The sequence below is a fragment of the Artemia franciscana genome, chromosome 13, assembly GCF_032884065.1.
Source record: "Artemia franciscana chromosome 13, ASM3288406v1, whole genome shotgun sequence".
Taxonomy (NCBI): Eukaryota; Metazoa; Arthropoda; class Branchiopoda; order Anostraca; family Artemiidae; genus Artemia; species Artemia franciscana.
This window is the reverse complement of record NC_088875.1, coordinates 11,953,596-11,967,211: the sequence shown is the minus strand read 5'-3', so window position 1 is coordinate 11,967,211 and position 13,616 is coordinate 11,953,596. Positions and strand designations below refer to the sequence as shown.

Below are 13,616 nucleotides of genomic sequence, written 5' to 3'. Positions count from 1 at the left end.
TAATCTATGTAACTTATCCAACTGTTAAATTTTTTTTGTTCAAAATTTTTTTTTCTTCCCTCTGTGAGTAAATAAGTTTTTCATTCATCTCTGATCTAGTGACTTGTGTGTTTTCCCCCTCGTTTACAGGCCAATGAGCCTTTGAGGGACTAGTATAGTGTATTATTGTTTGTGTATTTCATCGTGAGTAAATCCTATCGTATCTTGTCTTAATATGCGGAAAATGTTATTAGTCTAAATTATTCGCTAAGAACAAGGGTCAAGACACCATAATGTAGAAGAAGAATTGGTGAGAGTAGCTAATTTGTACTGCATTTATTGCTTTTAAGTCGACTGTAAATAAGATTCAATTGTGCAGATTCTCAAAATTATTTATGTTATTAAAACCCAATTAGAGTTTCTCAAAATTATGTTATCTTCGTACTGATCTGTTCAAAAATATTTCGAAATAGTTCATGTTCAAGAGAAAAAGCATGCTTGCACTTGTAGATGGTTGGAAATATAAATGTTTTGGTTTGAAGGCATTACAACTCTATTATGAGCTGTTGTGCGGTCAGTAATTTAGTGGAAGACTTACGAAAAAATATTTCAGGGTCTTTGAAAAGATTAGCAATTTATCTTCATTTTCAGGCTAAAATCTTCTTGTTCGGATAGCATGTTCTAAAAGAAATATAAATCTAGGGGGTGACACAGTAATACTTTATCGAAACCTTCTTTTTCGGATGACTCTTTCCATTGCTAAAGCTGGGGTTTCCTAGAAAAGCAGTTCTGTTATATAGAGGTCGTCACATAATGGTAATTAATAACGACCAATACGGTCACCAACCTGTGATTTACTAGAAAGGGGTATGACCGCATGCAACCATAGTAACTCAGTACTCTCGCTAACAGCTTGTCGTACATTTGTGAAAAATGAGTGGCTTGGACATAGTATTATTAGTAGAGTTGAACGATAAAAGGTCATTGGAAGACGAAGTGGATCGTTTGGAGGATAGTATAGTTTGTCTGTTGGTTTGAAATCTTATCCTGGAATTATTCTACAATTTTCGCTTCAACTGGGCTTGTCTACACACTTTTGGTTTGTTGTTTTGTTCCACTTTATGGTTTTGACAGAATCAATAAATCGCTTATAATTTTTGCTCATCAAAGTCATGTTCCCACTCATGATTAAAAAAAATATGGTAACCGCTACGCGAGAAAAACGTCCCAAAATTGTTTATCACCGAGATAGCGACATTCATTCAACTAGCAGCACCGCTATTTGACGTTACTGTACCACTCGACGTTTTCTAGAGAAATTATTCCTACTGTTTGAAAGCTTTGATGACGCCACGAAACGCTAATCTACGGGTGCTAGATAATTGCGCATACTTACTAGGAAACCCTAGTTAAATGTAACGCAGCATTGGACTCATTAGCGTTTAGTGCAGTCACATACAATTAGTAAACTGAAGACAAACACTACTTAATATCTACTTCGAGTTAAATTATACGAATGTTTAAGTGTAGTCTTCATGATCTTGAAGGGCTAGGGCCCGTGGTATAAAAGTCCCTTTTTTACATTCGTGTTTCATCTTGCACTATATTTTGAAGTTTACCTGAAAATTCATTTTGGTCGTCTTGGGCTCAATTTGAACGCGTGTTTTTAAAAAGTAATTAAAAAAAGACCAGAAAGAAAGTTTTTTTTTAACATTAGATTTAAAAATGTCTCTTTAATTTCATTGGTTTGCCAATTCAAAAATTCGCTTATAACCCAATCATTTTGACAGTAGTCTCATTTTATTCGAAATTATCAAATGTAAGTTCAAAATAAACATTTTGATGATAGTTTATCAGCCTCAATCATTTGAGATTGATGATAGTTGGTTTTGTCACGAGGGAAGGTTATTTTTTAATCAAGATTGCCAATTAAACCCTTTACAACTCAGGAGTACTTCAAATTCAAACCTATTTTCCCTACCCTCCTCTTCCCACAATTATTTAAAATGCTTAAAAGATTCAGACGACCATAAAATCAGTGCTGTAGATTGCTTGGACATTTCTAGTCAGATTCTCTAAGATGTCCTATCTGAATAATTGGAAACAAATACTTGATCCTAACCATTTCGACTCCTCCTTCGTAAGAAATTTGTAAGCCAACTTTAGACATCAAGGGATATAAACAAGCCGAGTCTTATATCCAGAATATGATACCTGCAATTTTTTATTTTTCAAATTACTTATGAAAACTACTTGAGCATATTGAAAACTTTTCTTTTTGACGAAAAATGATTTGATATTTAAATATACTTTATTGTCTAAACTAATATATGTTTGTTTTTCTGCTGATTGAAAAAAACTGAGATTCCTGAAACTAGAAGTGAAAAACCTGAAGGCTCTGGAAACATTTACCCATCATTGCTTACTAGTAACCCAAGTGAACAGCTTAGATACCAATATACGGTTATGAAAACTGGCCTAACAGTAATGAAACATGGCCTAAACTGTCTGAAAGCGGAAATTTTTGTTTCTGATTAAATTGAACGGTGTTTGCCTGGTAAAGCCTTCGAAAGGGCGGTCTCTCAAGATGTTCTGTCTATCTGATAGGAAATTGCAGAAACAAAACTCGGGGAATAATTATCAACTGAGCAATTTGGTCCCTTTGGGAGTTATCTGTGTACGCATTCACTATGATTAAAAACTTCGCCGACCAAGTAAAATTTGGAGTGTCTTAATCAGTGATGGTTTTTAGGAAGTCATATTCTATTGGAATTTCACAATTTTTACTCTAATCTCTATCTCTGTTTTTCTGTTTAATTTGTCTGATTTTGGCAGTTATTCAAAATCGAGTTCTGCCTGAAATGTTTCTATGATTATTGTTTTCATAATATGGCATCTTAGTAAATATGATTGCGTCTACTATGTTACAATATTTATATTATCATTACGCACTATGAAGGTAAAACAACTAGTCAATAATCAACCCATTAGCATTGACTTGAGCGGCATCAATTCATAAGAATTTAGAGGGGGAAGGGTCATAAAATATAATTTGCCATTTCTAGAGGGGTGAAGTTATCGTTTTTTCTATTTTTTCAATGAAAATACAAAATAAGTATTTTTCAATGAAAACATACTAAGACAAGTATTTTCAAAATCTAGGAAATAAGAGCAAAAAATTCAGGCAGAGGCCCCCTCCCCTACCCTAATTGTCGCTACTAATTGAATTGATAAAAATCAGTTTTAGCTCATTCCTATGGAAAAGCTTGTTTAAGAAGGTTGAGAGGGATTTTAGGATGGTTCTAGAACAGGCCTTCATAAACTATGGTTCACGACCCCAAATGGGGTCGCGCAGCAAAATTCTGGGGTCGTGAGAGATTCTAAACTTAAATATCTAAATACGGGATTTATAGTATTGACGCTCATTTCAGTGGGAAATTAGCTTATTTCCCACCAGACTGTCTTGTTTTGATGGACACTGGCCAGAAAATTCTTGAATTTACTCGCCGGCTTAATCTTGGCTAATTTTATTGTAATCTGGCTAATCTTTTTACTGCAAAAAATACAATTTCGATGAAAAGTAGGACATATAATGATTGTAACTACATTCAATGCAAACATTTTTTTTTTAGTTTTATATTTTTGTATGTTTCTAAACAAATTATAAAACTATATGTCTTCATATGTATATGTATAATGCTATCTAATAAATAAATCATCAAAAAACATTTATTTATCTTTCTTTTATATTTCTCTCCTTTCGTTCACCGTTCATCGCTAGAAAATGTTGAAGGGGTCTTACGTCCAGCAGTGTCAAACATTTCACCAAGATTTAATTTGTTATGCAATAAAAAACAAGCAGACTCATCTCACTAAAGTTTTCCCTTTCATTTTAATTTAATCTGAACCACTCACAGACTGCGTGCGAATATATTTGATCGAACTAAGACGACGAAAATTTTCTTCTGTTTATGTTATTGCAAAAAATGCTAATTTGATGAAAAATAGAACTCATAATTTTTGTAAGTATAATAAAGATAATTTTCAACTTTTTGCGGAACTTTTTTTGTTAGATTTTTGTATGCTTTTAAACGAATCCTAAAGCTTTGTATTTCCATATGTATATGCATAATTTTACCTTGTAACTAAGTCATCAAAAAACATTTATTTGTCCTTCTTTTATATTTTTATGGGGTCAATAAGAAACTCCCAATCATGATTGCTGTCGTCAATGTCCTGTTCTAGAGGGCTTATTTGATTTTAAGATGATCGTTCTCTTACAAGGCAAAATAAAATTTACAAACTAGTGGCACCTTCCTGTGCCCTTTTTCTAAACATACCCTCAAAACCCGATCAAAACTTTTAAGCATCGGTTAAAAACTTCCAGATGAATTCTCTCTTGGGCAATTAATTTAGTCACATTAATTGATCTTTATGGTCAAAATTACGTATTTTTTCAACATAAATGCTTAAGCTCCGTGATTTTAAGTTTGTTTTTTAGTGTATTTCGGAAGACAGAAAATTAATACTACCCGATCCCCCAGCCAAGATTTTTACCCCATCTAGACTTTGAAAAATACCTTTTTTCGGTATTTTCATGAAGAAAAGTGAAAAAAAATTAACCCCTTAGCTTATGAGAAATGTATGTTTCCCCAATCCTAATTTCGGTGAATTCAATGAACTGTGTTCTGCATGTTCAATACGTTCCATCTTTTAGGTGGCCTTTCAAGTTAGGAGGTTCTTGATAAAATAAAATATTGCGATGAATATAATATGATTTAATTGAAATATCCATCAATAATACAATGAAACTGTAGTGTTGCCTCTGATAGCCAGAACTCCATGGCTAAAATTTATTCCAATAGACTATTAAACTAGAGAATAATTAGTTTGTAAAAATAACAATTTTCTGGCAATAATAAAGGGCGAAGTTGAAAATTAAAACGAACGAAAATTACTCCTTCGGAGTTTATGCAACATATGTCTGAAAAACTGTTTTGAACAGACTCGTCATATTTTCCTGTATTTTTTAGAATTCTGGAAACTAGAACATTACTGAAACTATGCTGGCTTGAGTTTTTTAGAGAATTTTTCATTTCATGGTCGGTAAAATACGATCGAGAGCCTCATGAATAAGTATTTTACTTTCTGTAGGCCACTTAAAGATCTCCATCCTCTTATTCATGTTTTGTTGCGCTTCACGTTGTCAGAACAGCGGTAGTTATCAGAGTATTAATATAAATTAATATAAATATAATAGATGTAATAATATACAATATATAAAATATAAAATGCAATATAAATAAAATATAATAAAAATAAAAATCTATATATAAAAAATAAAAAGTCTTATAATAAAAAGTAAAATATAATATGAATATAAAAATAATAAAATATAATTAATATAAATTAGTAATATAAAGAAACATAAAGAAATCACTGTAAAAAAATGCTGCAAATCAGTGTAGTTGAAACAGTTTTTCAAATATATTTTGCACAAAACGCCAAACCATAATTGTAAATTGATCAGTAGCGTTTTGCTTTTTTAGTTTTTCTGCCTTAGAATCAAATTGAAGGATTTTACTTAGAAATTTTGACAAAATTTGAATATTCAATTTTCGATGAACAGTTGGTCTGTTGAATAAGTCCTTAAAAATAGAGTCACAACAGAATTTTGGGTGGATGGAAAGGGGTATTATCATGGTTGCAGTGATTAAGAACGTACCGCGGCCAACAAATTTAAAAACGTTTTAGAAGTTTTAAAACAAAGTGGCTTGTAAAACAAAATTGCCATTTGTAGCTTATCCTGGAATAATAACTATTATCTCGACTAGTTTTCATAGAAAAATTTTGTCGTGAAAACAAATTTGCGGGAATTTCTAAAAAATTGACTGAAACCTCTCAAACACGTCTTCGGATCGAAGTCAAAAATGTATCTTTGGAATTGCCACCGACAAAAATCTCAAACAGGAAACTTACAGTCCCCTGGCTAGGACAACAAGGTAAAATATTTTTTTTTACCCGGCAAGCACGAATGTTTACTCTTTTTTTCTTACCTTCATCATTGCTGACGAAGGACAACGTAGAGGGCTGTTTAAGGGTTTGATTGAAAGTATAGTACTGTAAATACACTTTTTGACAAAAACTGCATCGGAACACTCTCCCAGAGTCTGAATGGAACTGCCAAACGTTTGATATTCTCAAAAAGCATATTGGAGAATTACTCGTAAATATTTAGGTTTTTTTACCGGTTTTTCACATTACTTATAATCTAATTAGTGTCACTTGTCAAAAGAAAATGGTTAATACTTATTCAAAGATACACAGTCAGGGTTGCCACCACTGATGGTTACAATAGTGCTACACGTGCCCAAATTTGCTACACAGCAATTTTTGGTGCTGCAGTCAAAAGAGGCGCAAAATCAGCATGAGCTCCCACAGGCTCCTATAATTTTAAGACAAGACACTTACTAATGACGATAATTTTAGCTGACGCACTTGACGATAGAGTTACCCTCTTTCAGGACTTGTAAGCTTCCCATAATGGAAATGGAGTAAAAAAAAATTGTTATGTTTCAGAGTTTAAAGTGAGTTATATCATTATTTTCAGATAAAAGTATTCTAAATTTAAAACTCTTTTCTTACTTCTAAATTTAATTTATTCTAAACTGAAAACTCTTTTCATTGTTTTTTTAATAAAAGTGTTCTAAATTCAAAGTTTTTTTTTTACAGTTTTGGTTACCATTGGTAAGAGTTACTCCTTTTTTACAGCTTGGTACCACTAACTGTTGGATTCTTGCTATTTTAATTAGCTTTCGACTCAATTCTTTTTCAAAAATTAAATTAGAAATCGTGTATTTGCTCAAATGTCAAACTAAAGCAAGTGGCAAGTAAATTTAAAATGCTTCTCTATTGAGTAAATTTTAACAGTCATATTCAGGTGTTTGCCAATTATTTGCTAATTTAAATAATAAATATTTTATCTGCCTCATATATAAATGGCGAAATTGAGAGTTGTAAAGTACTATATTGAACAAAATGGACATATGTTAGATCCAATGTAATTAAAGCTACTTGACAAGAAAGAATAATAAAATATTGATTACGACTGGATACTTATACACTGAAATAATCGCTATAGCCTCTTGTTATTTATAAGACAAGACACTTATTGATAATGGCATTTTAGCTGACTCCTGACATCAGAGTTACCATTTACCAGGCTTGTCAGCTTTTCAAAAATTATATGAATTTTTAGTTTTCAATCTATATCATATGTATTATTGCAAGATTTATATTACAATTTTTGTACAAAAGTCTTCTAAATTTAAAACCAAGTACGAACAAAGTAATAACTTTAAAATATATTTGAAAAAGTCTATGGAATACCCTTATTGTTCAAAAAATGTTTATCACATTATAATATGTAACAATCCAGCCTCAAAGGGATTTTAAACATATAAATACATGTAATAGACATTTTAAAATAAAAATTGAAGTCTCAACATGCACACAGCCGCTACCTGACCATCTCAATTACTATACAGAAACCGGTTCTCTTTGTATTACTCATTCTTTTTAAGTATAATCCTCTGTACCAGATATTTTGATGAAACTGAATTAAAGCATAAAATTAATATTGCCCTTCTTCGTCGTGTTTAGTTTGATTTTCCAGTCATTTTTTCTAAATATATTCTCGTCTACTAGTGAAAGAAAAGCTCCATTAAACAAGAAATGAATCAAAAAATAATGTTGAACATTGTTGCCCCAGCCAAAATTTAAGTAAATTCGGATTAGGAATTCCTCCATAATCCCGCGCATGTAATTTCAAACAACCTGGAAACACAGTAGAAATGTTACATTCAGGTATTGGCGAAATGTTGTTTTTTTCTAGGGGATGGCAACCCCTCCTAAGGTGCCGCGAAATATCAAAATTCTATGTTTTAACGATGAACATCTAATAGTTTAAAACAGTTCCATAGGATAATCTTCGATTGGTCGTAAGTAAGAACACACAAAATCGGATGCAACATGTAATTATTTGTGAACTGCGGGTTGGACGATTCTTAATGGGTGTGGAATAAAGGGTCTTACTTTTGCCTCTCCATAATACTAATTCACTATTCTTATTTTGTTTTCCTTTCAGCAAAATTAGACTTCTATACTTTTGTGTTATGTGTATCTATAAAGCTTCTGTTTTATATGGGTAGTCTGCATGGTTTCGGGCCCTCTCCTTTTGCACAGCGTCAATTACTAATCAAACAGTGCCTAAAGGTACATCTGCAGGACATTTTGACTCTTTATTAAATTAACTTTTATTTCAGCTGAAATTAAGAAGTAAGATTGAAACTTAAAATGAACACAAGCTATTCTATACATGAGAGGGGCTTCCACTCCCTCAACCCCTTTACTAGTCACGCTAAAGTTTTATAGTGCTTCAAAAAAAGGTTCTTGTTCCAGTTGAATGGCCTCTGTTTTTATTTTATCGTTCTTAAAGAATTGGGACGAAAAGTCAGACATCCAATCAAAATTTTGAGACAGCCATTTTGATCAACGGTGTTGATAGTTCCGGAAATTATGTCTTTGGGTATAACAACCCACCCTCCCCCATCCATCAGGACAAGGGTTTTAAGTTATGCTTTAGGGGCATATAAGATTTTCTATAGAAAATTTGTCGTAGAAACTTCAAAAAGGGCTCATTCAATTGGAAATTAGGAGGACTAGTGCCTTTGTTATCAGTCGAAAGTGATCGGAGGACAAATGCCTCCCCCCCACCATGTCTATCATTTCCTAAAACACTTCTAATCAGGATTGAGATAGCCATTTTGTTCAACGTAGATGAAAGTTCCAGAAACTATGTATTTGAGCATGACAAATCCCCCAAGCCGTCAGGGCAAGGGCTGTAAGCTATGCCCTAGGAAAATACAAGTTTTTGTAGAAAGTGTGGTCAGAAAGGAGGGGACTCATTGGTAATCTTAAGCTCTAGTGCCCTTTTTAAGATTCAAATTGATTGGATGACAGCTATCAGGCCCCATCCATCAGGACAAGGGTTTTAAGTTATGCTTTAGGGGCATATAAGATTTTCTATAGAAAATTTTGTCGTAGAAACTTCAAAAAGGGCTCATTCAATTGGAAATTAGGAGGACTAGTGCCTTTGTTATCAGTCGAAAGTGATCGGAGGACAAATGCCTCCCCCCCACCATGTCTATCATTTCCTAAAACACCTCTAATCAGGATTGAGATAGCCATTTTGTTCAACGTAGATGAAAGTTCCAGAAACTATGTATTTGAGCATGACAAATCCCCCAAGCCGTCAGGGCAAGGGTTGTAAGCTATGCCCTAGGAAAATACAAGTTTTTGTAGAAAGTGTGGTCAGAAAGGAGGGGACTCATTGGTAATCTTAAGCTCTAGTGCCCTTTTAAGATTCAAATTGATTGGATGACAGCTATCAGGCCCCATCCATCAGGACAAGGGTTTTAAGTTATGCTTTAGGGGCATATAAGATTTTCTATAGAAAATTTTGTCGTAGAAACTTCAAAAAGGGCTCATTCAATTGGAAATTAGGAGGACTAGTGCCTTTGTTATCAGTCGAAAGTGATCGGAGGACAAATGCCTCCCCCCCACCATGTCTATCATTTCCTAAAACACTTCTAATCAGGATTGAGATAGCCATTTTGTTCAACGTAGATGAAAGTTCCAGAAACTATGTATTTGAGCATGACAAATCCCCCAAGCCGTCAGGGCAAGGGTTGTAAGCTATGCCCTAGGAAAACACAAGTTTTTGTAAAAAGTGTGGTCAGAAAGGAGGGGACTCATTGGTAATCTTAAGCTCTAGTGCCCTTTTTAAGATTCAAATTGATTGGATGACAGCTAACGCCCCCCCCCCCACATACACACGTCGTATTGTTCCAAAATTCATCTAATAGTAACCCTCTAGCCCCTAGGGCAAGGGTTGTAAGTTATGCTCTGAAAGAATATATGGTTTTTATAGAAAGCATGGTCATATAAAGTTCGGGGGGTCCTCATTGGTAATCAAAAGCTCTAGTGCCCATTTTAAGAGTCAAAGTGAACGGATGACAGCTGCCGCCCCCTCACACACATGTCGCATTATTCCGAAATGCATTTAATATAAAATTTAAAAAGGCCATTTTATTCAAAATGTCTAAATATTATATAACAAGGCTCTTGAGGCTTTAAAAAAAACCAAAGCCTCGGGAGCAAGGGTTTTAAGGGGAATCTAAGGTTTCTATGTAAGGGATGGTTGTATTAACTTTAAAGGAGGCTCATTTGGTTGAAAATCGGAAGTTCCAGTTCCCTTTTAAGAGTCAAACGTGGTGGAGGGCAGCAAGCCCCCCCCAACTACCCCCAACAAGTGTTGTCATTATAGGGATTTTCCCCCTATTTTAAGGATTTTTGAGGTCTGTTAGGGGCAAACTTTTTTATTTAGGGATTTTGGGGTTTTTAGGGATCTATACAATTCTTCTGGAGTTTTTAAGGAATTTGTACATTTTTTTTAAATCCCGTGATTTTTAACGATATAGCGCATAGATTTAATATTCAATCGAATAAATCAGAAGAAAGCTAACTAAAAAAAAAAAAAAAAGCGAAAATAGCGGTCCATTACACCTCCCAATACGTGCCAAATTAGCATTTATGCAAATATACCGCCTTTGAAACTTCTGATTTCTCACTTTATCAGATATAGATCTCAGAGCGTTATGATTAAGAGGATAAGCGAACCTAGTGAATCAAAATTTGCAAATATGTTCTATGGTTCTTATTTCACAACTTCTTATTTGCTCAGGTCAATTTTTTTCTTCATATTTAAGGTTTTTTACTCTCTATAATCGATCAGTTCCAAATTAGATTTTCTTTCTAACCTTTGAAAGTAGATTGGATATGAATACACCCTCTACATCTGCAAGCAGATCAGAAATAGAGTTATTGAAAAAAAAGGCAGATATAAATTAAATACAATTTTCTGAACGAAAAAAAGGAATTATTGAAAAAGAAAATACGACTTAGTGCTTTTCACAATAGGATTCATAATATAACTAGACAGGTTAAACTGATTATAGTTTGATGACTGAAGTCGGCAGGGAGTAAGGGGGTGGGGTATCTCTTCTGGGAATTTCTTATTGGTTTTAGTTTTTACTTTTAATATCTAATCAATACTCCAATAATTCTCCAAATTTTCTTGTTTGTAATTCAAATGCGTAATAAGCGCGAATAACTTCCTATTCTATAGAGGTTTCAAGCTCTTATACGCAAAAAATGTTGAATTTGCATTTTTATTTTTTTTTTTTTTTTTTTTTTGTGCCAGAAGAAAGATCATGGATGTGTGTTTTTCCCCAGGGATGATCGCATAGAGCCAATACTCCTAGAACACTGGGCAAGGGTTCACTTGAATGCAAATTGAAATTTCTAGTTCTCTTTTTTGTGTGACTAAAAGAAATGGAGGGCAATCAGCCCCCCTCACACGTCTCTTTTTTTTCCAAAAAACAATCTTTCTTAATAGGCATTACTAGGTGACCAAACTTTTAATTGCGAGATAAATTTCAGAAATAAAATGACATTCAGTTTACTCCACCCCCTCTGAAAATATTTACTCCGAACACTCTGATTCACAGTAGAAAAACTTTGGTTGTAATTTTTCCTTTTTTTGTGTAACTAAAAAAAGGAAAACAATCCTCAAGTACAGCGTAATTACTGGAACACCAGCAACAATTTTGAAAATGATCTTTAGCGTCAAATAATCTACAAAGCGTAAAACTGCCACAAATCACCATCAATAAATAAATATAACCCAAAACAAACAAAAATTACAATAAGCAACCGAATGAAACTCATAGGGACTCACAACCCTTATGCCTACTCAAGGCCAAAACATAATTTGCACTTTACGGAAAACAAATTAAATGTTTTCACTGTAATCACATTAATAACTAAAAAATTATTAAGATTTCAAAGAATGAATATGAGCATATGTATATTAAACTGACAATGCGCATAGGTTTAATGGAGCTCATCACTTTCCTTGAAAAACATATTTTGTTGAAATTTTTTCTAAATTAATGTTCAGTAATAAAACTGAAATATATTGAGAGAAAAACATTTTCTTTTGATTTTTTTTTATTAAAGAAACAATATGACCGATGCTTATTTAATTTCGTTAAGGGTATGACATTTATATTTCCATTAAGCTAAAGAAAAAGGTTATTTTAAAAATTTCCCCTGGTGTCTAGTAATTACACAAGTTCAAAAAGAGTAAAAAGAAAATAGTTTCCATATTTGTTGGGGGAAAAACTGGGGCTTTGAATGGACGAGGAAAAAATTAAAAAGTAAAGTAGTCTTTGATGAGGTCACCGATAACTAATTTTCATGGATCAGGAGGTAAACCCAGGGTATCAAATCCAGAAAATGCAGGGAGGAAGGAAGAATTTCGTTCTATTATTTGCATAAACATGCGAAAAGGCATTTTTCAAAATTTCAAGGGTAATTTTCACATGAGAAACACAAAACACCAACCTAAAGGTATTTATCCACATCTAGGGAAGTAATTTTACACTCTTTTCTATTCGTGCGCCTGCATAGAACATGGTAAAGAGGCAAAATAACTATTCATTGCACTGATAAATTGTTTTATAATCCTAATGATTTTTTGGTTGGTTTAGTGACTTTCTCCAATAATCTAGTGATTTATGAGCTGATTTAGTGATTTTGTTCCAGAATCTAGTGATTTTTTTTCGCCGAGGGGCAACCCCGAAAGAGCCTTTTAGGAGATGGCTTTAAACCTAACTTAACTAGTCGATAAATACAAAGCATTGCTTTAGGCGTCAAAAGAATGTATTTTATTACAAGTACAAACTTTTATTACAAACTTTTAGGGATTTTGGTATTGAAAATACGGATTTCTAGGGATTTTCCACCAGCCTTTTAGGGATTTGCAAAAATTTGAAGTGGAAACACTGATATTAAGATCATACTTCACAGGAGTAATTCTGTTGTGTGATTGACTAGGTCTCACTAGGAAATCAACGAGTCCACAATCTACGTTAATAAGTGGTAACGTCCATCTTGAGATGATGGAGGACTGATTCTGGCATATGCTGGAAGTTGAGGAATCTTCTTGGCTGCTGTTATTAGTAGTTGGAATAAGATAAATGTAGTCCAAGTGGACGCGGAATTGTAGATCGTTTGAAAACGTTCTATTGATGTCTGGTTTCGCGGTGGTGAGGTCATTTGATAGACAAACACCAAAAAACAAGAAGAACAATAGGGAATTTCTCAAGACAGTGAGAAACAAATTAGAAAGAATATTTTGACCCTATGTCAAAAGCCGTCCTTGAGGACGGCCCTTGGACATAGGGCTGAAATATTCCTTGTAATTCGTTTCCCACTGTCTTGAGAAATTCCCTATTGTTCTTCTTTTTTTGGGGGGGGTTTGTGATGGAAAGGCAGTGTGGTCTTCGTCGTCATTTGATAGAAGTCACAGCGCAATCACTGGGTAGAAAATACGGAAAGCTATTTTAATCTTAGCATGTCCTACTATAGCGCCGTTATGGGTGATGAAGGATGAAATACAATCGGCATATTAGATAAACTACACATAGTGTAGGGCGAAAGTTAATAAGAGA

General features: G+C 33.6%; 1 protein-coding gene and 1 non-coding gene across 4 annotated transcripts in view; both read left to right on the top strand.

Moving 5' to 3' along the window:
- The window catches only part of LOC136034528 (dihydropyrimidinase-like), a 255,283-nt gene that overhangs the window by 84,647 nt on the left and 157,020 nt on the right, over positions 1-13,616 (top strand). The window lies entirely within an intron of this gene.
- On the top strand, positions 12,956-13,158 carry LOC136035122 (small nucleolar RNA U3). Its single transcript, XR_010619343.1, has one exon. It is a non-coding gene; the product is annotated as a small nucleolar RNA U3 (small nucleolar RNA).